This window comes from Lepisma saccharinum, chromosome 4 (assembly GCF_977018435.1).
Source record: "Lepisma saccharinum chromosome 4, izLepSacc3.1, whole genome shotgun sequence".
In the NCBI taxonomy this organism is placed as follows: Eukaryota; Metazoa; Arthropoda; class Insecta; order Zygentoma; family Lepismatidae; genus Lepisma; species Lepisma saccharinum.
Window position 1 is genome coordinate 113,654,255 of NC_139232.1, and position 27,588 is coordinate 113,681,842.

Sequence of the window (27,588 nt, forward strand, 5' to 3'; positions counted from 1 at the left end):
CTCTCTGGAATTTAAAATACAGATAGGGGACAAATTATATTTAGAAAATCCTGCAGTATCAGCTGCTGAACACCCTATAGTTGCAATATTCTTGTTTACATATTATGTCTAGAAAAATTATTGTTGATGAATTACACAGACAAGCCAGACATAATTTTAAGAGACTCCCAGTAGTCACAAAGGGCATAGATGATTTATGGCAAAGCGACTTGATTGAAATGGCAAGTGGGCAGTTGAAAAACTTAGACAAAATCAACAAGGGCTACAAGTATCTACTCACTGTCATAGATACATTTTCAAAATTTGCCTGGGCTGTGCCACTCAAATCCAAGACTGGAACATGTGTTACAGAAGCTTTTAGAACAATCATCAATCAGAGTGGAAGATCACCGCGCTATTTGCAAACAGATAATGGCAAAGAATTTTATAATTCAGTGTTTCAACAATTTATTAAAAGCCAGTCAATACAACATTACTCGAGTTACAGTGATCTCAAAGCCTCAATTGTAGAGAGATTCAACAGAACCTTAAAAAATCTTATGTATAAACAATTTACACTGCAGGGTAATTATAAATGGATTAATATTCTTCCAGAACTTCTACAAAAATATAACAATTCTGTCCATTCCACAATCAACATGAAACCCTCTGAAGTAACTTCGTCTGATGAGCAAAAATTGATCAGCACTGTTTATTATCCTAGATACCAGCCAACAACAAGAAAGGCCAGATACAAGATTGGGGATCAAGTAAGAATAAGCAAATATAAGCACTTATTCAAGAGAGGCTTTACAAGAAACTGGAGCACTGAATTATTTACAGTGCTTCAAGTTAAACCCGGGACTCTTAACACATATATAATAAAGGATCACCGAGGAGAAATTCTCAAAGGCAGGTTCTATGAACAAGAGCTCAGCAAAACTAAACAGCCTGACACATATCTCATAGAAAAAATAATCCGCAGAAAAGGCAACAAGTTACTTGTCAAATGGCTGGGTCATCCGGAAAACAGCTGGATCGATGCAAACAAAATAATAATATGAACACCTGGGATGTTATAAAAAGGCTGCCAGAACCTGAACAGCAGAATAAGAGAAATGGCAACTTGTTACCTGATAATATTAGGTGTCTTATTGTTGGGCCATCTGCTTGTGGTAAAACTACACTAATGGTTGATAATTTTTTATTGGCACCCAACTGGTTAGACTGGAAAAACAGGCACTTGTATGTCTTCTCTAAGAGCTTGGAACAATTAAAATATCAGCAGCTGATGAAGCTATATGATGGATTGGATATTGCCACTTTTGAACCAGATGTTAAGCCACTTCATGACTGTCTCGATAATTCTGTTGTTGTGTTTGATGACATTATATTGGATAATCAAAACAAGGTTAGGAACTTTTTTACACAGGGCCGGCACAAAAACATTGATTGCTTCTACCTGGCACAGACTTTTTCAAAAATACCCAAGCAGCTGATCCGGGACAACAGCAATTTTATATGTGTATTTCATCAAGACCATACCAACCTCAAACACATACATGATGAATATGTAGGTGGGGACCTGAGCTACAATGATTTTTCCAAGTTTTGCAGCAAGTGCTGGAGCCAGGACAATTATGGGTTTGTCACAATTGATATGACAAGAACACCTAATACTGGTAAATACAGAAATAAAATCAACAATTTTCTAGACGTAGAGACGTATATAAATAAACATGAAAAGGCCAATCATTGATGATCTTAAGTTAAGAGATTATCTTGTAAAAAGATTTAAGGGATGGAAATCAGAGAACCGTGGAATTTATGAAAAACACAAACAAACAGAACAGCCTGTAATTGATGCTATTAATAATTTAGGTAAGAATATCAAAACTGTTACAGATCAAAATCAAAATTTGCTCACAGAGCTTGTACCTGTAGCTGCAAGGAACATATTAGATTATCCATTCACCCCACTTTCCAGTATTCATACACCTAGTCCTATTGCTCCTAGAAGAATTGAGGCTAGTCAGGATCCTATTGAATTGGGTCTTCTTGCTCAAAAATATTTAACCACACCTAAAGACAATAAAGATGAGGTTTTTGGCTTATATGCTGACACAGAGCTTGATGGGAGCATCATACATAGAATTGGCAATTTCAGAGTAACATTTATGGGAGATGATATAATTGTATATTCAGAATCTCGTCTCGGAGAAAAAGGTGCTTTTGTTAAGTACTCCGGAACACCTGGATTGTGGGAATTGATGACTAGGAAGAGACCTGGCAGCTATACAGATCAAGATTATGAGGATTACAAAGAAATATTAATAAAATCAGATGCTCTATACCAGAACAATGATCCCACACAAAAAAGAGTCAAGTCTAGCAGTGGGGCAAAATACAATAATTTAATCAAGCCCATATGGTCACAGATCAAGACTGGCAGTGGAATCAAACAATACAACACCCTGCCCAAAGAATTTGTGTGGGTTGATGATGTCAGGAAACTTGTAGATAGGCTATTGGTAATAGCTGGGGAGGAAAATGCTGGCAACCACAATTTTTACAATGAAAAGGTTGGAATTATGGACATGATAAGCACCAAATTGTCTAATTTTATAGTGAATGACCCTAAGGGGATTGGATATCTCATAAAAATTATTAATACTCTACCACCTAAATTTTGGAATATTTCTGAGGGTCGGGGCCTTGTTAATGACATTATAAACAAGCTGCCATTTGAACTGCATATTCCAGGCTATCAGTATTGTGGTCCAGGCACAAAATTGGACCATAGATTAAACAGAGGTGATCCTGGTGTTAATCCCTTAGATGCTGCTTGTAGAGACCATGACATAGCATACAACACACATTCTGATCTTGACAAGAGACATGTTGCAGACAAGAAATTAGAAGAGGCTGCATTTGGCAGATTTGTAAGCAAAGATGCTTCTTTGAGTGAAAAAATAGCAGCATTGGGAACCACCATAGCTATGAGCACCAAACAAAAACTGGGGTGGGGGTTGTGAATATGTATATAATAAACCTACAATGAAGGCCAAGGGTGTTATGTATCAAATACCTTATGCAGGTCTCAAATCTCTTAAAACTATTGACAGTCTTTTGACCAAAAAGCAGCGCAAGAAAAAAAAATCTTGTATTGCAAAGGGTCATGGTATGAAATTGTTGCTTAGCACCCCCCAATTAAAAAAATTACAGCAATCAAGAAAAAAATCACATGTGGGGGGATTCATATTTACCATCCCTGCCATCTTAGCTGCTCTCGGGGCTGTGGGGAGCTTGGCTGGGGGTTCAGCCGCCATAGCAAAAACAGTAATAGATGCCAAGAAAAATAGGGCAGAATTAGATGAGCAGAAGCGCCATAACCTGGCAATGGAGAAACAAGGCAAAGGTGTTAAGAGAGCCATGAATAAGTTTAAAAAAAACAAGAGCCGCTTACAAACCAAGATATTGAAGCTTTAATCAAGCCACTGGGCATCAAACATTTTAGAGGTGTGTACATGTCTGATTCTTTGCCAGAACAACCACTCAACAAAGAGTGTGGCATTGTTAATTTGGATGAGTACAAAAATCAAGGCACTCACTGGATCTGCTATCTTAAATATTTAAAAAATAAGGCATTTGTGTTTGATTCATTTGGAGGTGTTCCACCTGAAAATTTAGTAAAATATCTAAATTCAGCTAATCTTTATTACAATAATGCCCGTGTTCAAAACTTCAAAGATGTTAATTGTGGACATTTGTGTTTATCAGTTCTTAGATATATGTCTCAAATAAATAAACCATCAATTGAAGATTTTCAAAAAGCCTTGTGGTATCTGAAACATCATGGGGGTATTCCATCTCACCAGCCAAAATTCAATATTGAAACTCAAATTGCATGATGACATAGTATATCCCAAAACAATAGCTCTCAGAGCATTTTATGGCATGTACCTGATCCCCAATATTACACACCACAACAATACAATTGCAGTAGGGGATGAAAAAATTGTCATCACTCCAGGGCAATATAATCTATCCACTCTAAATGCTCAATTACCCAGAGGTGTAGTGTTAAGTCAAAATTCTGTCACTCACAGAGTAGAAATTGTATCTGCTACAGAAACAGTGGATCTGGCTACGATAGGAGAGCTGTTAGGCTTTGAGAACAACACAAAACTTGAACCAGGCATCAAACACACTGCTATGAATATACCTAAATTCTTAGCCATAGAGACTCTGAATATTCACTGTAATGTGGCCGAGGGTATGATCACCAAATCAAATGGCATAGGCACTCACAAACAAACAGGCATCATTGCAACATTCAAGCCTAATTCTGAATTTATGGAGCCCATCATCTACAATCCATCCCCAACATTATATTTTCCTGTGTGCCATAATAGAATAGATAATATTGAATTGATGGTCACTAATGAAAAAGAAGAATTAGTTGATTTTGCTGGAGCCACAACAACTGCAATCATAGAGATTAACATTTAAATAAAAATACATACAATGGAAAATATTGAGAGTTATGAGCTACAATCATTCCCTCCAAACAGGAGGACATTTGCAAATTTAAATCAACCCAACACAGAAATCGAGGTTGATCTTGATGTAGGGGATGGATTTATACACCCCCACAGAGCAGATCTATACATCAAATTTGATGTTGTAAAGCTCGATGGAACAGATTATCCGGCAAATTCAAATATAAGACTTGTAGACAATTTTGTGCCGCATCTGTTCTCTGAAATTGAGATCAGAAAGCACGGTGTTGTTATAAACAGAGTGGATTATCCCGGCATTACCTCCACAGCTTTGGCCACATTAAAATTATCCAAAACCGAGGCTTCATACTACAAAATAGGCGGATTTGAGGCTGGTGATAAGATATTATCTAAGAACCACACAGTGCTGTTCCCGATGCGCCTGTTGCCAGGATTCTTCTCAGATTACAAAGAAATTATGTGGAAGGGTGGGTTAAGAATCACATTTAGAAGAGCTGCAAATGATAACAATGCTTTGATGAGGTACAGTACAATAAACCCCACAGGGGAAGCTCTGCCCAATTCCCTACCAGATGCAGGCAAATGCATTATTCAGACTATGGAGCTAAGAATCCCTGTTGTTGAATACGAGGCCAGTTATGGTCTTAAATACAAAGCTGATATAATAAAAAATCCACAGATTCCTCTGCAATTTTATACATATCAATGTGTACAGAAGCCCGCAACTGGTACATATTATGAGTTTGATGCTACAAATTCATTTTCCAGTATTCAATACGACATGCCTGATTTTGTGGTAGTACTGTTTCAGACTGGAAGACACAATAATCAGGAAAAAAATTCAAGTAAATTTGATAACTGCAACATCAAGAACATATATCTTAAAAATGGCAGAAATGAGGTATTTCCTAGAGAGAATTACAATTTAGACATGTCCAAGGATGATTTTCTTAAATTATATGAAGCTTTTTCGGCTTTCAAAAGGGTCACAATTGGCAATACTGACATGTACTACACACCAGATGAATTCAAGGTACAGAGACCCATGTTTGTAATTAACACTTCAAAAAGAAAACAGGTTGTGGTGAATGACAGAACAAATATTAAAATTATCTGTGAATTCCATGAAGCATTACCTAATGACACCATATGTAGTGTTATTCTCATAGGTGAAAAATCATATGTTTATGATGTAAGAAATGAGAGAGTTACGGAGCAATTCTAGAGGTTCTCTGCATATTACATTGTTTTAATATTGGATTGAGGCTGAGGTCCAATTGAACTTAAATTGGAAGTAAATACGTGTGTATATGGGTGTGTATGTGTGTATGTATTGGCTTAATTTCTGGTGTTGACAAGTTTATGGACAAAAATCTGGCTAATACAACTTTTGTAAGTATGGGCAAGAGGCTTTTTTTCTTTCCGAGCAAAAATCTTGGATTAGAGGGGGTTCCACACTAGAGCAATACTCATTTTGAGCTAGGTTTAAGTGTAAACAAATCTGCTGGGGGAGAGCTCTTCCTTTCTGAGAAATTCCCGAGGGCATTTTTACAAAATTCTTGGATTAGAGGGGGGTTCCACACTAGAGCAAAAAGCTCATATGGGCATGTTGAGCTAGGTTTAAGTGTAGGTAAATCTGCTTGAGAGGAGCTCTTCCTTTCTACACTTGTAAGTGGTCCTGGTTATAGCACAAGACCCACTACTACATACAATTGGCGAGCAAGTGAATTTTACGAAATTGAGATAAGGAAAACTACGTAATAAATAATGCATTTAAAAAAAGGCTTCGCGACATAACTAATTTCATATTTGATCTTTAACTCAGTAAAATTTAAATGCCACACACTTGACTGTTCGAGCACAGAACGTCGACGCAAGAACCTATTTTTTAGGTATCGTCACCAGCGGTGATACGGGCTCTTAATATCGAGTTTGGATATTTAGGCCGTTTTTCTACCCTGTAAGTCACTGGCGTACGCAGGGCGAGCAGGTGGGTTACAGTCCCTCCCGAAATTTTGAGAAAATCAAAATTTTCAAATAAAAGCAGCCGTCCTCTAAAATGACCCCGATTACCATCTTTGTCTTAAAGAATTTTTAAAACGAAGGTTAAAAGTGGTAATTACGAAATATTTTATTCATCCCTCCATAGCCGTAACTTGGCAGGGCAAGGGGGCATTTGCCCACCCCCAAAATTAGTTTTATTAAAATTTACAAATGAATGGTACTTTAGTTGACCCTTGGGATCTGAGAAGCAAAGTATAATGAGTAATGTTTATGATTTCGCAAATATAACAGTTATTTAGCAAGGTAGTCCTGGGTACAATTTTTATACAATATAAAACTTTTTTTCTGCCCTCCAAAGTTAGGTCCCAAGTTAAACCCATAGAACACAGCTATGTAATATCACCTTTACATTTCCAACCCCCTTCCGAAAGAAAATCAGTGTTAGTTGTTGTTAATAATTTAACAGCAACAATGAAGATGAATGGCGATAGCGACACATCTTTGTTTCGAACCATTACGGTGCCACCCCCAAAAGTTGAAACGCGACATGCAAACGCGACATGCGCCAATTACCATTACCACGAATTTGCTCTCATGTGCTCAACCAGTCGGTATCTTCCACGAGAGCAAATTCTCGTCACAAGGGTTTTCCTTAACATGATGCGATAGTGGAATGTGTTTGTCGATCGGGCAATTTTCATCAACTCCGCTGGTTGTTCCAGCACAGACAAAAGATAAGCCTTATCGCTTGTTGAGAGGGTGGGCATTATCCCATGGGAAGAATCGAGTCCACTTGGCAGCACTCGCATCGAAGATAGTATCGGTTGGTTGCCTTCGTCTCGTAACTCTACGTATACAGTATGGAGAAGAGAATGTGGTTTGTGGTCATTTGCATCGTATTGATACCTTACGTTCTCCAGACAAATGGTAAAGACAATTTTGTGTTCATTTCGTTCTTTGTGGGATTGCTAACCAATTGTTCCGGTTGTTAAATGCTATTTACAGTAGGTGAGGTCAGTTAGGTTTGGTGTTTCGAGCCAGGCCGTACAGAGGCAGAGAGGTAGAGGTTCAACTTCTAGTTGATGTATTATTATATGCAGATTTTAATTAACCAATCAAATTATACTAAGCAGCTTGATTATAATTATTCATGGGCGTGAGCAGGATTTTTTCCAGGCAAGGTCAAGAAATGCGTTTTCCCAGTGGCGTCTCTCGAGAAACACCGCTACACTTTGAAATTATTGCGTTCCTTCGACAACCTGTATCTCTCTTACCTCTAATCATGACTCATAATAATTAACGGAAATTACTGCGACTGAAAATTAATTGTTTATGTGAAATATATAATTATAGGCTGAGCGGCTGAGCTCAATTTTTCCGGCTAACCTTTGCCCCTTTTGGAATGTCCATGTAAATATTTTCTTGATGTAGTAAAAATACTAAAATTTTTCGTTCCATCCCAGTTTATTGCCTTGGTATTCTGTTCCAATGCTAATTAACTGAACTTTATTTCTGTTATGAACATTAAAAATAAAGATATTTCTGAATTCACGCCAGTTTCCAGGGAGAGGTCGACGGACCGTTTCGCCACCCCCCCCCCCTCCCGTAGCCATGGTTTCTTCTCTTCTTTAATTCCTTTCCGTTCTCCTATTCATTATCGCTTCTCTCTTTCCAAAAACGTTATTTTCATACCTTCCCCTTCTAGAAACTTTTCTGTTAGTTTCCATAGGTTATTCACTCCCTTCAGAAAACAAGAATTGGGTATCCACTGATTGATGTAATAGACAGGCCTTCTTGATGGCGTAGTGGTAACGTCGTCGTCGTCGACTTGCAATCAAGTGGTCCCGGATTCCATCCCCGGTGGAGGCACAATGATTCGGAATCGGATTTCATTGTAAACTGTAGGTCCAGTTCGAATTAACCTATCTGTGCATTAAGTGAACTCAATAATAAACAACAAATTATCATTGCTTTCGTTCATTTCAGCAACGAATCAGTCGATGTCAGCCTCAACAAAATCGACCAAAGAAACACCTTGTGACGTCACCCCTCCAGCGACTGCAACCAAAGCATTTCCTGGTTTAATAGAAGTTGGAGTGGAGCAGCAAGTCTACGTGAGAACCAACAGCAGCTACGATTCCAAAACTTGCACCGTCATTTCGCCACTGGGACGTCGTCAGAATGTCACAGAACACTCGGAAGAAAATGGAGTTCGCTTTTGGGGCGGAGGCTTATCAGAACAAAAAGTCTGGGGAATTAATATTATGAATGTGACAAGTAGCTTTAACGGTACCTGGACGATAACCGTTACCGATAACGACACATGCTCGACGGAGGTTCACTATACGGTTGAAATAGGAGCAGGTAAGTCGTACATGTTTGAACGTGTTAACAACAGAGACACACTACGTTAATCATTGCTTCCCAAACTTTTACATACTATCTTGCCCACACGAAAAGAAATATAATGGTTACAGAGTTGTAATTCCTAGTTCTGATTTGGTTATATTATGTCGTTCTCTCTACAGAGCTGTTTTCAGACATTATCTATCTTTCAGATGTAATGACGGTCTACTTCTTGTAATATTCTCTCTTTCTCTGTTTCTGTATTATTTACTTTCTTCATCTATTATTCTCTTTTTTCTTCTCTCCTCCTCTTTCCTTGTATCTTTCTTTTTCATCTCTCTGCCTATCTAATACTTTCTTTTCTCCTTCCCTTTCTGCTATACCTTCTTTCACTTTCTCGTTCTCTTTGTCTGTGTCTTTCATTTTCAACCTTTCCTTTTATATCATTCTTCCTCTCTTTCTCTATCATTTTATTTCCTCTGTTATTCTGCTTCTTTCACTTACTCTCTCTCTCTCACTCTTTGTATGTTCAATCCTTCTCTCTTAGCCTATTTCTTTCTTCCTCTAACATTTTCGTTGCTTCTCTGTTATCCTTGTTCTTTCAATCTCTCTCTCTCTCTCTCTCTCTCTCTCTTTATACATGTCTTCCCTTCCCTCTTTCGTTCTTTCTTTATTTCCTTCTTCCTGTTACCTACACTTACTTTCCACCACTGTTAGTCTCCTTCGTTCTTCCTCACTCTATCTCTCTTTTATCACCTTTCCTTCTTTTTATCTTCGTGTGGTTTTTTCTGGCTTTCTTATCCATCTATGGGTATGATTGTTGTATTACCTTTGTCATGTACTTTATTCGAGATGGGCTAAACCTATTTCACAGTGGGCTGGAACCCCACCAACCCACCCATGGAAACGCTCTTACCTCCTTAGGCTAATCGCAAGATGAGGATACATGACGAAGTTAATCGGTGATTGACTTGCCTTGGTTTTTGTTATCTAACGTCGCTTTTCTACCAGTTGTACTAATCGCGACGATGAAGATGAGTGATGATATGATGAAATTAATGAAGGGACACTCACAAAGAATACCCATGTCAAAGCTGGGATTCGAACCCGGGAACCCAGACGTCACAGCGTGCTATGCTAACCGTTCCGCCAAGGAGGTGAAAATTAATAATAACAATAAAAGAAAGCAATTCTCGCAATTCAGGCATGTTGTTGTAATTACACGTTATACAAGTTGTATCTTATCTACAATGAAGTGACTGTAAAAAGCAAAGAGTGTATACAACGTATACAATATATACGCTCTTTGGTAAAAAGTAACTTTCCAAACACCATTATATAAAGTTTCGCTTACATACAGTACGTGATAAATCTGTAAGTATTTTATTTGAATGGAACTGAGATAGCCTATTATGTAAATCTTTGTTCGTTTTATTATTTTTTGTCTCTTCCAAATAGTTGAGTTAGACTGGCCAGATCCAGTAAACATGTCTGTTAGCTTGGGTGATGTGGAACCAATTTGCAATGTGGATGCTATGACCACAAATTGCGCCGAATATTGCAGAGCAGTATCCCCCCAGGAAGAGGAAGTCTCTTGCCCTTATGTACCGGAATCCGGTATAACAACACGAGACTTAGGGATATGGACTTGCTACATTGGATGTCGTTGGAAATTTGAAGAACTGGCCTTCACCATTAACGTCACAATTAGAGAAGGTGAGTAGCAGTGGCGGATTAAGGACCACCCCCTCTCTCTGTCTGGGGAGAGTGGATGATCTGTTCACTATTATCCTAGGATCATTGAATGTTCATTGATAGTACCGGGTGTTTCAACAGAAACGCCGTGATTTCAAATGACTCTAAAAAAATATTTAGTATATTCACAGTAATAATTTGTATATGTTATGACTGACAAAAGTCTAAAATTTAATTTTTGGCAACCTATATTCCACATGAACGAAGGAGACACTTCTGTACGCACAAAAGGTTTTGGTATGGTGGTGTATCGAAACGTGGCTTGATTGGACCTTTCTTTTTTGATGGCTATGTCACATCAGAAAGTTATTTGCAAATGCTGCAGGAATACTGTACTTCATTCCTGGCCTTCGACGGAAACGTTGTCCAATTCGTCAGCAATGGTTCCAGCAAGACGGAGCTAGGCCGCATACAACTAAACCTGTCCTGACAATCGCTACACACATTTATTTCAAAATGGTTTAGAGTGGCTTCCAACTAGCCCTGATTTAAACCCGTGAGACTATTTCTTGTGGGGTTTCCTAAAGCAGGGAGTTTTCAAACGAGGATTGCGATTACTAGATGATTTGAAAGCAAACATCGAACACTGTACTGCACAAGTTAGTCGTGCAACCCTTGGTCAGATATTTGACAACATGTGCAACCAGGTGCAAGAAGTGATAAATCGTCAAGGTGGACATTTCGAACATGTTTTCCATTAAACTTTTGCGTTTTCTCTATCAGATTATGTAATTTTTTTTTTGAGTAGTTATCATAAATATTTTAAAATGCCATTTGAAAACAACGGCGTTTCTGTTGAAACACCCGGTATTAAGCTTTATTTCGTTCAGTAAACTTAAAATGTATGTTTCTTTATTTTAACACACAAAATATGCCGTTTGCTGTATTTATTTCCGTAGAAATAAAGATTAGATTCGAATGAATAAGATTTGCATTGACAGTGTCTATGAAAGTTAATCAGAAGCTCCGTTTCTTTATTAAGTGGAAATAATCTTGCATTTATGTATTTAATTTGACATTATTTGCCTTGTAGAACAGCCCTTTTAATATAAATGTTAGTGGCACTAACCAAAAATGGGCATATAATGTATGCATGGTGTTATATTTCAATTGTACTCCAACTTTTATACATTATTATTATTATTATGCACAGTTGGTTAACGTACGAGGACCCGTCCCGAAATATAATTATTTCTAGATACGTTCCACGAGACACACCGTAGGGGGTTATGGGAGCCTCAATATGTTTTTTAGCAGTTGAATTCCCCGCCTTTAACAATTTCTTGGTCAACACTTTCCTACGATAAAGTCAGTGTTCGGAAGGCTACTTCTAAAATGAACTGAGTTACAGTTACTTGGTTTAAAAGATAACCGCAGTTACAGTTACTGGTAATTGAAAAGTAACTGTGACTTACTTTTGCGGTTAGGCCTACTTTCTACTGGAAATTTTCTTGTAAACAAATTACACACAATCAATGATCACTAATTGTAATACATGTACATGTATATGTAGACTTACACGTGTTTTGTTTATGTTTCTGGTACATAATAAAAAAAATCTTCATACAGATGGGTTTCATGTGACGTCAGGATGCACACAGCCGCCATGTTTGTGGCCAATTTTATTTGTCGTTTGCAAGGGAATATCCACCACGTAACGTTCGTTACATCTGCACCAACTGCGCGTTTGTTTCAAATCACGAATCTCCCTCTCGCAAGCTTGAATTCCGTAAGCTTACAAGAACTGGCCTCAGTCATGGCTGCTCGATATTATTACAGCAAATAAATGATGGAACAAGGAGTGATTGAATAATCATCCATTTTATTTTACTCTATATCGGCGACCCCGTCACAAAGTGTCGTATCTCAAAAAAAGCGAAATTTGAGATATTTCACCCACGTGTAGTGTATGGTGATCCGCACAATGGGGCAAATCGACGTCCCTCAACTATTAGCCGTTTTCGAGATATTCAGTTCTTTAGGATTTGTCAAAGTGTCGTATCTGAACATTTAGCGAAACAGTTATTGTCACAAACTGTCGTATCTTGAGTTACGTCTCTTTGTGACGAAAATTTCCAGCACAAACTGAGATACGCCAGCCTGTTCCCTTGTTTGTATAATAAATACCATTTCTCTCGATGTGAAGTTAATATTTTTGACGTTGACCGAATTGTTGGGCATATGCCGTTCACTTATTAAGCAATGACTGACTTCTCTCTATTTCCTACTCGACTACCTCGTTCCAAATGAATGTAGTTGTCTAAATTTAGGATTCTTGTTGTTTTTAACTTCTCAGGGAGATGCATATCGCCCTTTCTGAGCTACATAAATTTCTTTTTTTCTTATTTTCTCCACAGATTCCAACCTTCCAGCAGTAGTGACTCACAGGAACAGTTCAGAAAGCGGACTCCATCTGAAGTGTAGCCTCACAGATGCTCGTGATCACAGCGTGGGCGATTGCACCTTCGTCCGTCTGAAAGACAGGAAGGCCTTCTTCGTGAGAGATGGCTTTGGCTCTGGCCCTTACGTGTTCGACAGGCAGGAAGGGGAGGACAACAGCTGTGGGCTCACGATTACGGACCCTGAAGATGTGGACAGAGGAGGGTGGCAATGCATTTTCATGAACGGCACCCTACGTGTTGCCAGCGGGTTTCTTTACGACGAGAATGATACTGGTAAGTTGCAGGGGATGTGGCAGGGTGCGAAATCGATTGGTGGAGGAAGATCTTAATTTACACGTACCCTCCCCCCCCCCCACACACACATATATATATATATATATATATATATATATATATATATATATATGGGGCGGTCCATGACTATTACAGCAAGGGAAGCACATGTCGTAAGAAATTTAGAAATGCATTATTATTATTAATATTATTATTAACGCCTTCTTTATGAATTCTTCTATCACTATATTGTAGAATTCATCTTCTGCATTTTCACTTCAGTTTTAACAGCTTCTTCTCCATTACTGTCCTTGGGTATTTCTACATTGGCTGTGAATTCGGTGAAATTATGAAAAAATCGTTCAGCAATTTGTGTATTAAATATATTTATTGGGTGATCTTATTTTATTTTTATGGGGGTTCATTCCTAGCACTAGTCCTAGACACGGGAATTGTTTAAACCAACGAACTTAACTTGAACAATTCAAAAAGCTTTTCTTCAAGTAAAACAAAGGTTTTTATACTCCCATCGAGATATATTAATCTGAGGAATAAGAGACACTTAGTTCACTTCTCTGACGAGCCATGTCAAATACTGACAATAACTCAATTTCAAAGAATAGAAAGTGTCTTCAGGAAAACCTTTTTGCGTTATTTTTATCAATATTGTAAAAACTTTAATTTCTATTTTTGATTCATTATCTCCAGTTTGCACTGTTGATCTTCTTGCAAGTATATTCTCATAGTTGGAAATGTTGTCAGGAGAATTTCAGCACGGATTTGAGTTTGCCGATGAAGCTGTGACGTTTAAATAAATTGTTCATGTCATCGAAACCTGATCTGCTCCACACACCCTTTTCATTTGAAAACAGGTCCTCCCGGATGGTAGAGTGGTAACGTTGCTATCTTGTAATGAAGGGATACAGAGTTTGATACCCGGTGCCAGTGGAGGCACATAAGACGTTCGGATCCCACTTTAAACTCTAGGTCCAGCTCCGATTAGCCTGTCTATGCATGAAGTGGGCTTATGAACAGAAGTAATTTGAAAATGGGACTCAAAGCCTACAGCAGAGTTTTACCACCTATTATTCCACATTGGTCTGGATTAAAATGTCGAACACATTTCTTTTCTTTATTACACCCGGCAGAGTCTAAATCGGACGTTGATCTACCTCTTCTCTTCAAAACTTCTTGATCTCAAGCCCTGGACGAAACTGTTTCCAGCACCCACCTACTCTCTCCCCGCACCATTAGCTGCCGCAAGATCCGGAATGAGTTCTGTGGATTCATTCCCTTCGAGTCAACTGAACCGCACTGATTTGGCCAACCGTTAAGTATGATCTTTAAACCTATGTGTTTCATACAAATTCGAGAAATAACGCACATGAAATTTACTGGGATAACTGACAACACAAACTTCGCTGTAAATGAAGAAAACGTATTGAAAATATTTTTGTTAGGCGGATTTAGTTCGTAAGAAACTGTCGGGCTGGAATGAGTATCGGTCATGCGTTCCCTATGCCGAAGACAGGGCCGAAGATCTACGGTCGGAGAATGCCGAATGCTCCCTTTCCCTTTGCTGTGGGTGAGCGACACCGAGACGAGGACACACGTCTCGCGGTTTTTACATCAGCACGTAGAAACAGATGTACAATTACATAAGAATATATATATATATATATATATATATATATATATATATATATATATATATATATATATATATATATATATATATATATATATATAATGTGACAAGGTTTTAACGAGGTACGAGGGATGTCACTTAGGGATGTAGCAGTAAAACAATGTACAATTGGTTTTTACAGGTTGTGGATAGAGGTAAGGAAGGCGGACGAGCAAAGCATACTGACCTAATCGAGCAGCGATCCCTCTGGAGCATCGGTCTCGGGTGACGCTTTGCGCAAGCCGTCATCACCTGAATGGTGGCTGGCAGTGGCGTGCCCAGGATTTTCGAAAGGGAGGGGTTACGAACACTTTTTTACTTTTTTTGGTAGTCTGCCCTCATTTTGCCATCTTTTCCTACATTTGATGTTCTTTTTTTGTGAAATGCTGGGCCAAAGGGGGAGGTTATAACCCCCCCCCCCCCTTGGGGACGTCACTGGTGGCTGGCGTCGACCGTGCGACCACGATAACGTTTGAACACTCCTGATGTTTCCCAAAAGTTCGGGAGTTCGGGGTACTTATCCGAACTTGCCACGTGCCGTGTTTCTGATGAGCTTTCAAGCTACGGTGCCTCTACTTCCCTCTTTCGATCAGGTAGAGCGACCCGGTAGTTGCACGCTGGATTCTGTCTAGCGAGAGGAATTTTGTTATTGTCGCTGCCTTGATTGGGTGAGTGTACTCGAGGAAAACTTGGTTTTTACCATGGGCGGAGTTTGAGCTTTTTCTTTAGGGGGGCAGACTCTGGGAGAAGCATGTTATATTATAAACTAGGGGATATTCAATAACCCTCAGGTATTGAATATCCCCTAGTTTATAACGGGTCCGGAGGCCTTCCCCCGGAAATAAAAAATAGCAGCAACTTAAAAGCACTTAGTTTTAGGCCTTTTAGATTTGGAAATGTTAAATTTCCTCGCTTAAGTAAACAAATATTAATTAGTATATTGGTTGTCAGTTTTAAAAGAAGCAAAACACTACGTATATTGCATTTTGCATTTCATTATTTTTTTATTGATACAATACTCGTATTACTTTAAAAAAGATACGGTACAATGGTAAGCTTCTGAAATTTTAGAAAAATGAAATTGAAAAGTTCCTTTGATGCCTCAGCAGTAACTGTTGACACAACACAAAGTCATTTTACGTTTTTTCTTTCTTCAAACTGTACACATCAATCAAATCGTCTAAGACCCGCTATTACGGCGCAATTAACGCACATGCCATCATGCGAAACGTCAAGATTTGCGGTATGGCTTCATAACAAAAATGTAGTAACTGAACTTAATCATGTGTTACTTTTTAGTCTTTTTTACTTAAATTCTTAATGATTGTTCGCCTTCCCATGACAATATATGCATATATCTGTGTGTGTGTGTAAGTGTGTAAGTAATATATATATATATATATATATATATATATATATATATATATATATATATATATATTAATATATATATATATATATATATATATATATATATATATTATTATTTTAATTCGTTCGTTACTTTTATACATCAGATATTTATAAAGTAGCAAACTAATTGCTTTACGAACTGGATCAAAATGTCAATAAATTGCAAAATCGTTGAAATTGTTATATTATAGTTAAGCTTTGGTTTAAGTTTTGCTTTTTATTTATTTATCTGTTTATTTACGCGTATTTGAGAAATCCTGAATACAGAGAGAATCAATTAATATAAATCAATCAGATTTCATACTTAGGACGACATTTGTTTTGCATTGTTGTTTTACTTTTAATGCACATACTTTGTCATTATGCAGATCTATTGCCACTAAATAATTTTGAATTTGAAATTCGCTCTTTACATGTCATAATTACTTACACTACATATTTCGAGACTTGAACGGGACTGTGACTTTATCCTTTGAGACCAGATTATCTGGCACAGTGTCGCATTGGACATGTTATAAAAGTGTTAATCTCTTTCTGTTTCCTCGACAGACAGCGGAAACATTAGCGCTCCCAGCAACATCTATGTTCTTCAAAATGAGAAACTGGTGGTTACGTGCAGAGCTCAGGTGTCTTTGATTACCTGTGGATTCCTATTGCCCGATGGTTCTTACACGCCAGTAAATCCACCCAAGGAGGATAACGTCACCCAAAGCTTTGAATTCGGAGTGTGTAATACGACCATCCCAAAATCTGACCTTACTCACAATGGCGAATGGAAATGCCTGTTGGGTTATCAACCTGGGAAGGAGGACCTGAACAAAACAATTCAAGTTCATGTTGTTGGTGAGTTACAATAGTCTATTAGAACTCGTTTAATAATAATTGGAAATTGATACTATTAGTTAAAGAGAGAAACATTTCGGCGAAGAAGTATCCATTGGTTAGTATTTTGTTGGTACTTTATTCCCTCTCATGGTATATTTTTGAACTGGGCAACTCACCCTATTTGTGATAGAGCGCTCTCGCATGCACGTGTGGAACGTAGATCGAGCAACATTGTAAGAGAGGTGGAAAGGAGGACTCAAAAGAGGAATTGAAGCAGGAAGTTTTGAGGTGCAATATGTAGGTGACAAGTCCAACGTTCACAGAGCGCTCGCCAGTTTGCACAAATGCAAACTAGTTGCCCAAATCTCGTATATTGATATTAACGACCTCTAAAGCTTAGAATTTGCAGTAAATTTGCCCATATTTAAGCCGTAAATGCGATTTTGTGTAAACATCGACAATCACATTTGTCGGCCATGTTGGATATTTCAAACAATGCATAGTTTTGTTGAAACAGGAGACTTTCAAATACAGAAAACTTGATATTTAGCATACCTATCTTACTCCATTCTATATTTTATGCCTTTGAATTTTCTTAGGGGATATTGTTCAGAGATATTACGGTAAATTACGTTAAACATTTAAGTTCTGAATATTTTAACAGGTTGCACAGAACTTTGCGCCCTCCAAAATGTAGTAAATAATGTCATATGTCCTCGTGCACCGTTAAAAGTATTTAAAAAATGGTCGTTATTTTTAATCCTAAGAGCGTTTGGGGAGAGGATCTTAATCTTAAATGCTTTCTGTTGGACTAGTACAGAGGGATCCATAAGTATTTCCAGGCAAATTGTCCATCACCATGTTTATTCTCTATGTTTCAGGCAACGAAACACAACCAGCAACAGCAGCCGCTGACAATGCAAGGGGAAGATTATTGACAATAGTCATGGGCAATTAATTTCCCGAGCAATACTTTTGCATCCCACTGTACATGGACGAATTTGGTAATACGGCGTGTTCTATACAGTGTATATTAATACACTTATGTTTTACTTTTTGTACACATGGTTACAAGCTTTCTCATCTTCACTAATAAAACTGTAAAATAGAATGCGGGAAGGTGTAGAAATTATGACTTCAGCGCCATCCAATCATGTACGTTAAATTGTATCTTTCGCAAATACGCTGTATAAAGAACTAGTGTTGCCCACGAGACAAGACTTTGGCCTATCTCGTCTCGTGGAGTCTCCTGGAATTGCTGTCTCGTCTCGAAAATATTCGTTTGTCTTATGACACATGGTCAATCTCGTCTCGTCTCGAATTTTTAAAAGCCTGTCCCGTCTCGTCCCGTGGGCAACACTATAAAGAACCAACTTCCGGATTACTGAAGGTGAGTAGTGTACATGTCTGTGCCAAATGTCAGACTTCTACTCACAAATGCAGTATTTACACAAACATTGACATACTATTTATTGCAATCGTTTGGGAATATTAATTAATTCTCTATTTCTATTTGTTCTGGGTTTAGACGACGAATTCCAAGTGGAGAAGCCACAGATCACCTCATTAAAAGGGAAAAGTGTTGAAGTGAAGTGCTGGAATGTATTTGGGAAAGCTGTCAAGTACTGCCACTTCGTTAGACCTGATGGCAAGGCGTTCCTGCTGTCTCCCGGAAGCCTTGCTCTCGACAATTACAACTTCACAGGGAGCGGCCTAGACAAGGGAGAGTGCAAAATGGAAATAGTAAAATTAGTAGACGAGGACTTGGGCAAGTGGATATGTTCTGCAGAGGAAGTAGGAGATTCCACGATCACGTCCAAGGTATTCAGTATAACGGCAGCGCCTGAAGAAGAAGGTATGTTCAACTGAGATGTACGTACAGTACAATACTTATGTCAGCCCAATGCGCTAGAGTTGTATTTTACAAAGTCTCCACTCCACTCTTTGTGTGTGTGCGTATATGTATACATAACTACAAAAGTAATTATCTGGTAACAGAGTTACTTTCTGCAATAGAAGTAACATTATTAGCAGTTACCAGCAGGGACGGCGCTACAGGAGGCTAGGGTGGCTGAACCCAACCAAACCTGGCCTCAGCCCCCCCGGTAGCCCCTATAGATTTTTGTAGTTTACGCATTTCAACCGAAAATTTAAAAAGTAAAATTTCCTTTTCTCATTATGAAACTTCCATTGGGACAAGTACAAAGTTCAAGTACATTTTCTAGTTCAGTTAGATCGCAATTACTTTATTACGATGTGTGCTGAAATCAATGGGCCACTGGTCATTCGATACTAAGTAATTTGCTAATCAGGAGTCGCCAAACTTGCTACGAAATCATCTGCCTGCCTGAAAGATGGACGTATTCAGTGGCTGTGAGATTGTTCTTTGATTGTTGTTGGCAGCCTCTTAAATCGTATCACTATATTTCGGAATAGGTCTAACAGGCAGCGGCGGCTCAAGGGGGAGAGCCGCCGTGACATGGCACTACCCTCAGAAGAAACGCATACCTCGCCCAAGTATTGTTAAATTAATGCATTGATAGTATACAGACAAGGAGATGCGAATCTTGACGTGACGACCGCCTAAACCTCCTCACTGCTGGCCGTGTGCACGAACGAAGATCAAATTTTAAACTCGGATCGGGAAAGGATCACTGGAAAATTCCATTGCACGAAGACGCTTCAACACTTGATCGCGATCTAGGAACATCAAAACGAGTTTATCTTCTGATCGGCCATTCCCGACCGTTTTGGTGTCTGATCCTGGTTCACGATACTGACGCTTCGACTGCAGGCAGTTGTTTTTTAATATAAAAAGAGCGGAAAGTGATATCGAGGGCGTGCAAACGCTAGAGATGTTGGATGTACAATGCTGATAATTCGAGAAATGTGTAAACTAAAAACTGCCAAAATAATAATAATAATTTGTGGTTCTGTGGTGAAAAGTCGAAATGTTTCTAAATACTGTACTTTCTATCCCAGACACAAAACATGTTCAAGTGCAAGGTAAATTAGAACAGAGCAATGTTACGATATTGCTACATGGTGTTGGAAATATGATTGTATAAATTTACGAAAATACATGTTACTGGCTATTTACACGACACGACAATATAAATATATAAGAATTAAGAAATGAGAAATTCAAATACTTACCACAATACAGTAATAATAATAATAAAATATCTTTATTGAGCGGGCGAGGTTCAGTGTACGCTGTTCTCGCGCGAATGCATTTTGTAAGGCATTGAAGTCCCGCAGAAGAAGGTTCCATGCTTTCTCCTTATCCTTTTGTCTTGTGCCGTCAGTTCTTTTTTAAGATTATTATTTCTTTACACCCTACTACATCCTTGTACTCGTTGACAAGGTTGATCAGTACATTTCTCAAATTCAGATAAATTTGCGGCCCGAATTACTTTCTTCTCCTACACGTTGATACTTTAACACATCACACTACTCTGTGGGGTTCTTGATTGTCATTTGTTTTAGCCAACCAATCAGGTATAGCCTTACAAATTAATCTCGGATCAGTTGAACGGAATCTTGTGAACGTCGTTTTTCGTTGGTGCAATGCAAATCTTTAAACCAAGTTCGTATAGAGTGGATTATAATTGATCTCGTTCATCTGAACTTCGAAATAATCGGCGTTGGTGCACGCGGCCATGCATCGCCAGCTGTTTTGTACCCTCGCGAAGCAGCGGTCAGCTCCGCCCAAGAGCTGGCTTAACCAAGTTGACAGACGTTGAGGGTTGAAGAAGTCTCAGCAAGGAACATTTCCACCATGAGCAGAGAACAAAGTGGCAGGGGGCGGGTTTAGCCCATAAGAAACCGTGCCCGTCTTCGCCGGGCACGGTGAGGAAATTTTTGCAGTGTTGACACAGTGCCATCTTCAGAGATAAGTCGCTAAATACGACGGATTTGTAAGACCCGTTGTGGAAGTAATTCGTGAGAAAGGTACCATCTACTTTTCTGCATACTTTTTGAGAAACGAACCTAGTATTTTTCCAAAGTTAAATGAACGTTTTGATAATAGATAGATGCGCCTAGAAGGCCACCCAGACTTTATTAAAAATATAAAAGTAAAGAACCTATGGTGATGCGAGTTTCCTTTGGCATTTTGACAATTTCTTTTTACAACAAATGTCTAGCATATTTTCGACATCCAGTTGGAATACGTGTGCATGAGGGAGGAGAAGGTGAGAGGATTTATTTTTCCCTTCCTTTTTTAATTGTTGTGTTTTTAGGGAAGTGTCCTGTCGTGTAGTGCGTTATTACTTAAACACGCACTGTTTTTCACGTTAACAAACGAGGATAAACATCTTGCCCAGTGGCGCAACAAGGAGGGAGCGGGAGTGGGCATTGCGGATTTTTTTTTCTGATTTCTTAATCACGTTGGCACTACAAATCATAGTTGCTGCCGGCCGCTACTGCTAACAGGTATGACAAATGAAATTTTATTAGTAGGATGAGGTTCAAAACTAAACAAGCGTTATGTTTCCTTTCTGTTTGTTAGTTCCTCATTGGAGTACCGACAATTGCATGAGAATTACAGATGTTCTCTCATTGGTTTCATCGTTATATCTATTAATTATCCAGCATTCTTAAACCCGAAAGTTTATGGCTGCAGCAACACAAGTCTTCCTATCCTTATGACTGCAAATATTCGAGAGGGAGAAATACCAAGTTAAAGAATTGAAAAGTACACAAACTACCTTATTCCTAAATGCTAAAAGATTGGAAATATTGAAATTGGCCTCCCAGTCCCCATAGTCTAGCGATAGAATTGCTGCCTTGATATCAAGGGGTTTCACATTCGATCCCGGTGGAGGTAACATTTCATTAAGTCATTCAGATTTCACTAGAAGGACTTCCCCTATGGCGTAACGACAACATCGTCGACTTGTAATCAAGGGGTCTCGAGTTCGATACCTGGTGGAGGCACATTGCACAGTGGTTCGGATGGCACTTTAAACGGTAGGTCCAGTCCCGATTAACCTATCTGTGCATCAAGTGGACTTCAAAAAACAATTCAATTCAATTCCACTAGAAGCTGTAGCTCTCGTCCCGATTAGCCTCTGTTCATATAATAGACCTTAATAAAAATTCAATCAAATACGTAATCATTGAAATACGGTGCGAATATCAGCAGGTTTGGGCAATTTTCTTGCTCACAGTCCTAGTCCTACATGTAAATTAATTATAATTTGTGAGGTTAGGAAATAATTTCTGCAGTACCACCATAGTGGATAAACTTGATTCTGTGGAGAAGAATCAATCCTTGAAGCACATCTAAAACTATTGATCTAATTCTGTGCAGTATTTGTGCACAATATATTCTGAAAAAAAAATCTTCAGCAGTTATTTTCACTAATAAAAATGCCCAGTGCAAGAGCTGCACCTATATTCATTGCTTTTATGCCAATGTATTTGTCTCCTAGTGGAAGTGAATTTGTAGTAAAAATATTCTTGATCCTTGTGAGTGGTACCTCCATAAGTGGACGGCATTTCGGCATCCTCCCCATTTTTAGCCCTAAGTTCTGAATTTCAGTCGTTGAACAAGAAAAGTAAGATATTTCATCATGGCAGAGAAAACGGCATCATTAACATACTTTATATTCAAGGGTGGTTAGTTTGTTGGATGCCTACTTTATTAAGTTAGTGCCGCTTTTCTCATGCACGAAAAGCTACAATCTTTCGCCGCTCCCTACTGTAATTTGACCAGTTTAGAGTTATGGCACACTGAGTCAGAAAGGAACTTAAAATAAAGACCCTTCAGCAGCTGCTTGCAATGGTCGAAATATTTAAAATTGTCCTTTACGAACTGTATAAGCTTTGTGTTATTGAAATGTACACACACCCATCAACGACTGCTTAAGTGTTGTCTTCGTAATCGAAATGGTAATGAGAGGTTGAATGCTATATCTATTCTGTCCTTTGAGAAAGAGCTTGCAAAATATTTGGATTTAAACAAGGTTGTAGCTGCTCATAAAAACAGACATACCTTATCGTAGTTTCTTGCTGTGGTTATTTTCTTATTTGAACAAAAAAGTACTCACATTATTTACTTATAAAGAGTGTTACGTGTAGTATTTATACATATACAGCGAGCTGATAATGAGTGTATTTCTTATGGTGTATTTTGTTTACTGTTCATATGAATAGTAAGTATGTGATACTATTCCTCTCGATAATGGCTTAGGAAAAGAAAACAATACAATTATTGCATTTTAATTGACATAAAATATTCGTGCCTGTGGAAAAATATGCAACATAAAATCTCAGTGATTTATCTTTGGATTTGACTGTGAAATATGTCACTGGTAAAATTATACCTTAATAAAGTATTACGTAATTACCTTTTAACCGATATTTGTCAGCCCCCAAGAATTTCACTCCGAAATCTGTAGCCCCTCCACTTATTTTAGGCTGGCGCCGTCACTAGTTACCAGTGGCGTGCGGTGACAATTTAGATAGCCGAAACACTGAATATATAATTTTAAGTAAACAATAGTAAATCAAGGGGCAGACTTGCCTTGATAAAAATCCCAGCTGGTAATATTTTAAATTAAAAGAATAAATATCAAAGATAAAAATCACAACTGATAATAAATTAAATTTAAAAAATATATATTGACAAACCAAACCCGTAAACTGAGCAAAACCGAAAACAATACGAGTTGAAACACTCCGATACACTCTCTGTCTCTGTTGAAATCGTTGAAATTGTTACATTATAGTTAAGCTTTGGTTTAATTTTTGCTTTTTTGCGCGTATTTGAGAAATCGTGAATACAGAGAGAATCCATTAATATAAATCAATTAGATTTCATACTTAGGGCGACATTTGTTTTGCATTGTTGTTTTACTTTTAATGCACATACTTTGTCATTATGCAGATCTGTTAATGGTCTCTTGAACGAGAGATAGAGAAAGAGTTATAAAGAATGCAACACTCACAAACCACACAGACACAGGCATTAGATATCCTTTCTTGTTTCTATGTCTTTTTGTTTTTTCTTAATAAAGATAAGTTAAAACTAAATTATTTTCATACTTATAACAAAAAGTCTTCCACCTGAGAATTTTTGGTGATTTTTTAGGACAAGATTGTTTGTAAAGGGAAATCCCCCTGTCCTGCCCAGGATTTTGCGGGATGGGACGGGTAACTTTCACCCGTAATTTCATTTAAAATTGTTTAATAAATGTTGAGGTCCGATTGCTTCGTTCTATCCAGACTTTTAGTGAGACGAGAACAAAAGCAGACCCAGTGTTTCAAGACCCTTGGATTTTAAGGAACAGTCCCTTATCTAAGTACAATACGGGCAAAGCCCCTCAACTAATAAGAAATTGAGGACAGGCCCTTATGAAGAGAAGAAAATATGTTTTAACAACTTCCTCACGCAATTTTTAAAACTCATACATTCATCCATTAGTTATCGAGAACTAAAACTGTACTCTCTCTGAGAATGAAAATCTTCTGAGGGGTCTTTGGTCGTGAATCCATACGCCAGAGCCTCGTTGGCCTGCATAAAGTAGTTGCCGAGGTGTACTACTACATGGGCGTCGGGAGGGGGTCGAACGGGTCCCCCCAGGAAATTGACATCGTTCATTTAAAGATACAATAAAACCGAACGTTTGTTATTCTTATTGTTACAAACAGAAAGGAGTTCATATATTTAGTATTCGAACCGAAAAATCAAAGTAAAAATGCATTGGATCGAAAACATTGAGTGAAAAATACAGGGACAAGGTTATATTCTACATTTCACCCAAAGAACAAATGGTGCCACAGTTTTCAAAATTCTAATAATTATAGTTGTAGGTGAGAGGTCACACAACAAACTTTATGAACAAAAAAAACCTAATAATTAAAGCCTTCTCGTGAATGAGACGTGAAAAACTGCATAAAATGCAAAAGAAATAATAGAAAATAGTCGTGCTGGTATTCACGTGTTTGCTGGTTCGAGTCTCCCCATTTATATAATAATAATTAGTATTATTATTTCGAATAACATTTATTTTTGTTAGTTTATAATATTTATTATTGTATAATAACATTTATAACCTTGGTAATAAAACTTATTATTTTTATAATATTTTTTATCATTTGGCCAACACCCCTCCCCCTGCAAGAAGTTCTGGCGACGCCCATGTACTAATGGGAAGTGAGATTGACTTTTAGGTTCGTTAACAACCCCTTACAACCCGCGTGGTGCATTATAGGATAGATATTAATTCCATTTTCGCTTCTCCCACCTATTTGGATCACGTAATAGCAATGCGGTTTCACAGAGGCAAACAGAATGGCTGTTCGACAAAGTTCACGAGATGGAGGGGAAATTGGATGCTCTGGAGAACCAGAGCAGACGATCGAACCTTGTGTTCTATGGCGTGCCGGAGAAGGAAAATGAAACATGGGAGGAGTCCGAAGAAACCCTGAAAAATGTACTAAATGACAGTCTGGGCATCGCCATGGACGACAGGGTCTTCGAACGTGTCCACAGGCTGGGATGGAGAAGAGAGAAGGACAAACCGCGGCCCGTAATCGCGAGATTCGGACATTTCAAGGACCGGACGTCGGTGCTACGAAGAGCGAAGGATATCCGGGAGGCGGGAGTGAGCGTGGCAGAGGACTTCTCGTACGACACGCGCCAGCACAGAAGGGAACTCAAGACATTCATGACCCAAGCTCGCGAGGAAGGCAGCAAAGTGCAACTCAAATACAGGACATTATATATAAACGGCCGGCCATGGACTCTGGAGGAGCTACGAAAGAGGCAAGAGGAGACGACGCTGGACTGCAATGTGGCAACGCCGAGCAACCAGGACGGGAGATCGACATCAAGTGGACAGTTTACCTCACAGCAGGAGGGTCAAAGAAGGAGTGCCTCGCAAAGAGACCCTCGCCTCAGGGAACGAAGACAGGATGACGGAGAAAGGATCCCACCCGCCACCCGCAGGGGACGCGGAGGGTTGCACATATGATGGCCATCGCCGGACGTAGAAGAAGAGGAGGAGGGGGCGTCTAATTTTGGAAACTTGCAGGCGGCAGGAGAGAGTGACCAAACCGACAGAGAAGGTAAGAGGGTCAATGACTCTAAAGAGGGGGAAAGTTTGTGCAGGAACAGTTTATTCGGGTCTCAAGGGGAGGGTCCCAAGGGAATTTACCCGAACGATGATCCCAGGCTACGGGTGGTAGTATGGAATGTAGAAGGGCTAGCAAAAAGATTTTGTGACGAGAATTTTAGGGAGTATGTGGAGCAATTTGATATACGGTGTTACGTAGAAACGTGGGGAAGCTCTAATAACATGCCAGAGTCATGGGGGGAGGGGTTCTCAAAAATCACGCGTAGAAGGGCCAGCAGAGGGCGGTACCCGGGGGGCTTGGCAATCATTTTCAAACAAAAATGGAAAAAGTTTATAAAACAGATATGTATAGATAAGGAGGGAATCCTGGGGATCCATTTTGCAGCGGGGTCCCTGAACTTAATCGTGCTGGCAGTTTACAGACAACCCCCAAGCTCCAAGTTCTATTCAGAGCAACATTTTGACAATTTAGGGGCAACTATTCAACAACTGACGGAAGAACATCCTGGGGCCAATTTCTTGGTGACTGGTGACCTAGACGCCAGAATTGGGGAAGAGGAGGTATCCTGGGACGACTATGGGGGGCAAGATAGTGACCAAACGACTCATGACGGCATGTACTTAGGACAACCTAGACAAAGCAGGGATAAAATAGTAAACGCGGGAGGGAGGCAGCTCCTAGAACTATGCGGGTTACATAAGCTCCAAATATTAAATGGGAAATTTTTCACAGACTGTCCGGGGCACTTCACATACGTGGGGGCGGGGGGTAGTAGTACTATTGATTATGCTATTGGCTCCCTCGAACTGTTACAAAGAATTAAGGGTTTTCACGTCCAGGCGCAAACGCAATCGCATCATATGCCACTTGAAATCGACGTTCAGTGGGATACTCATAGTAACGTAGACACTCCCAAACTCGCGTTGGAGCCCGAGAAAATATTACGCAAATACGTGTGGACTAAAGAGGGGGAGGAACAATACAAGATAATTATGACCGATGACGTAACAAAAATGTTGCAAGAGCGTTTTAAAACAGCCATCGAGGGAAATAATATACAGGAAGCAGTGGGATTAGGATATCATATTCTCGAAAGGGCCGGAAGTCATATGATAAAGGGAGAGGGGAAGGGGGGCAAACATGTTAAGGGGGGTGGTACAACGAGAGATGCAAAATAATGAAGAAAAGGTTGGACCGAGCTTTGAAACTCTACAGAAACACAAATAGCGAAGAGGGCAGAAATAACTACCTCATGGTCAGAAGAGCGTATAACAACATTTTAGAGCAAGAAAAA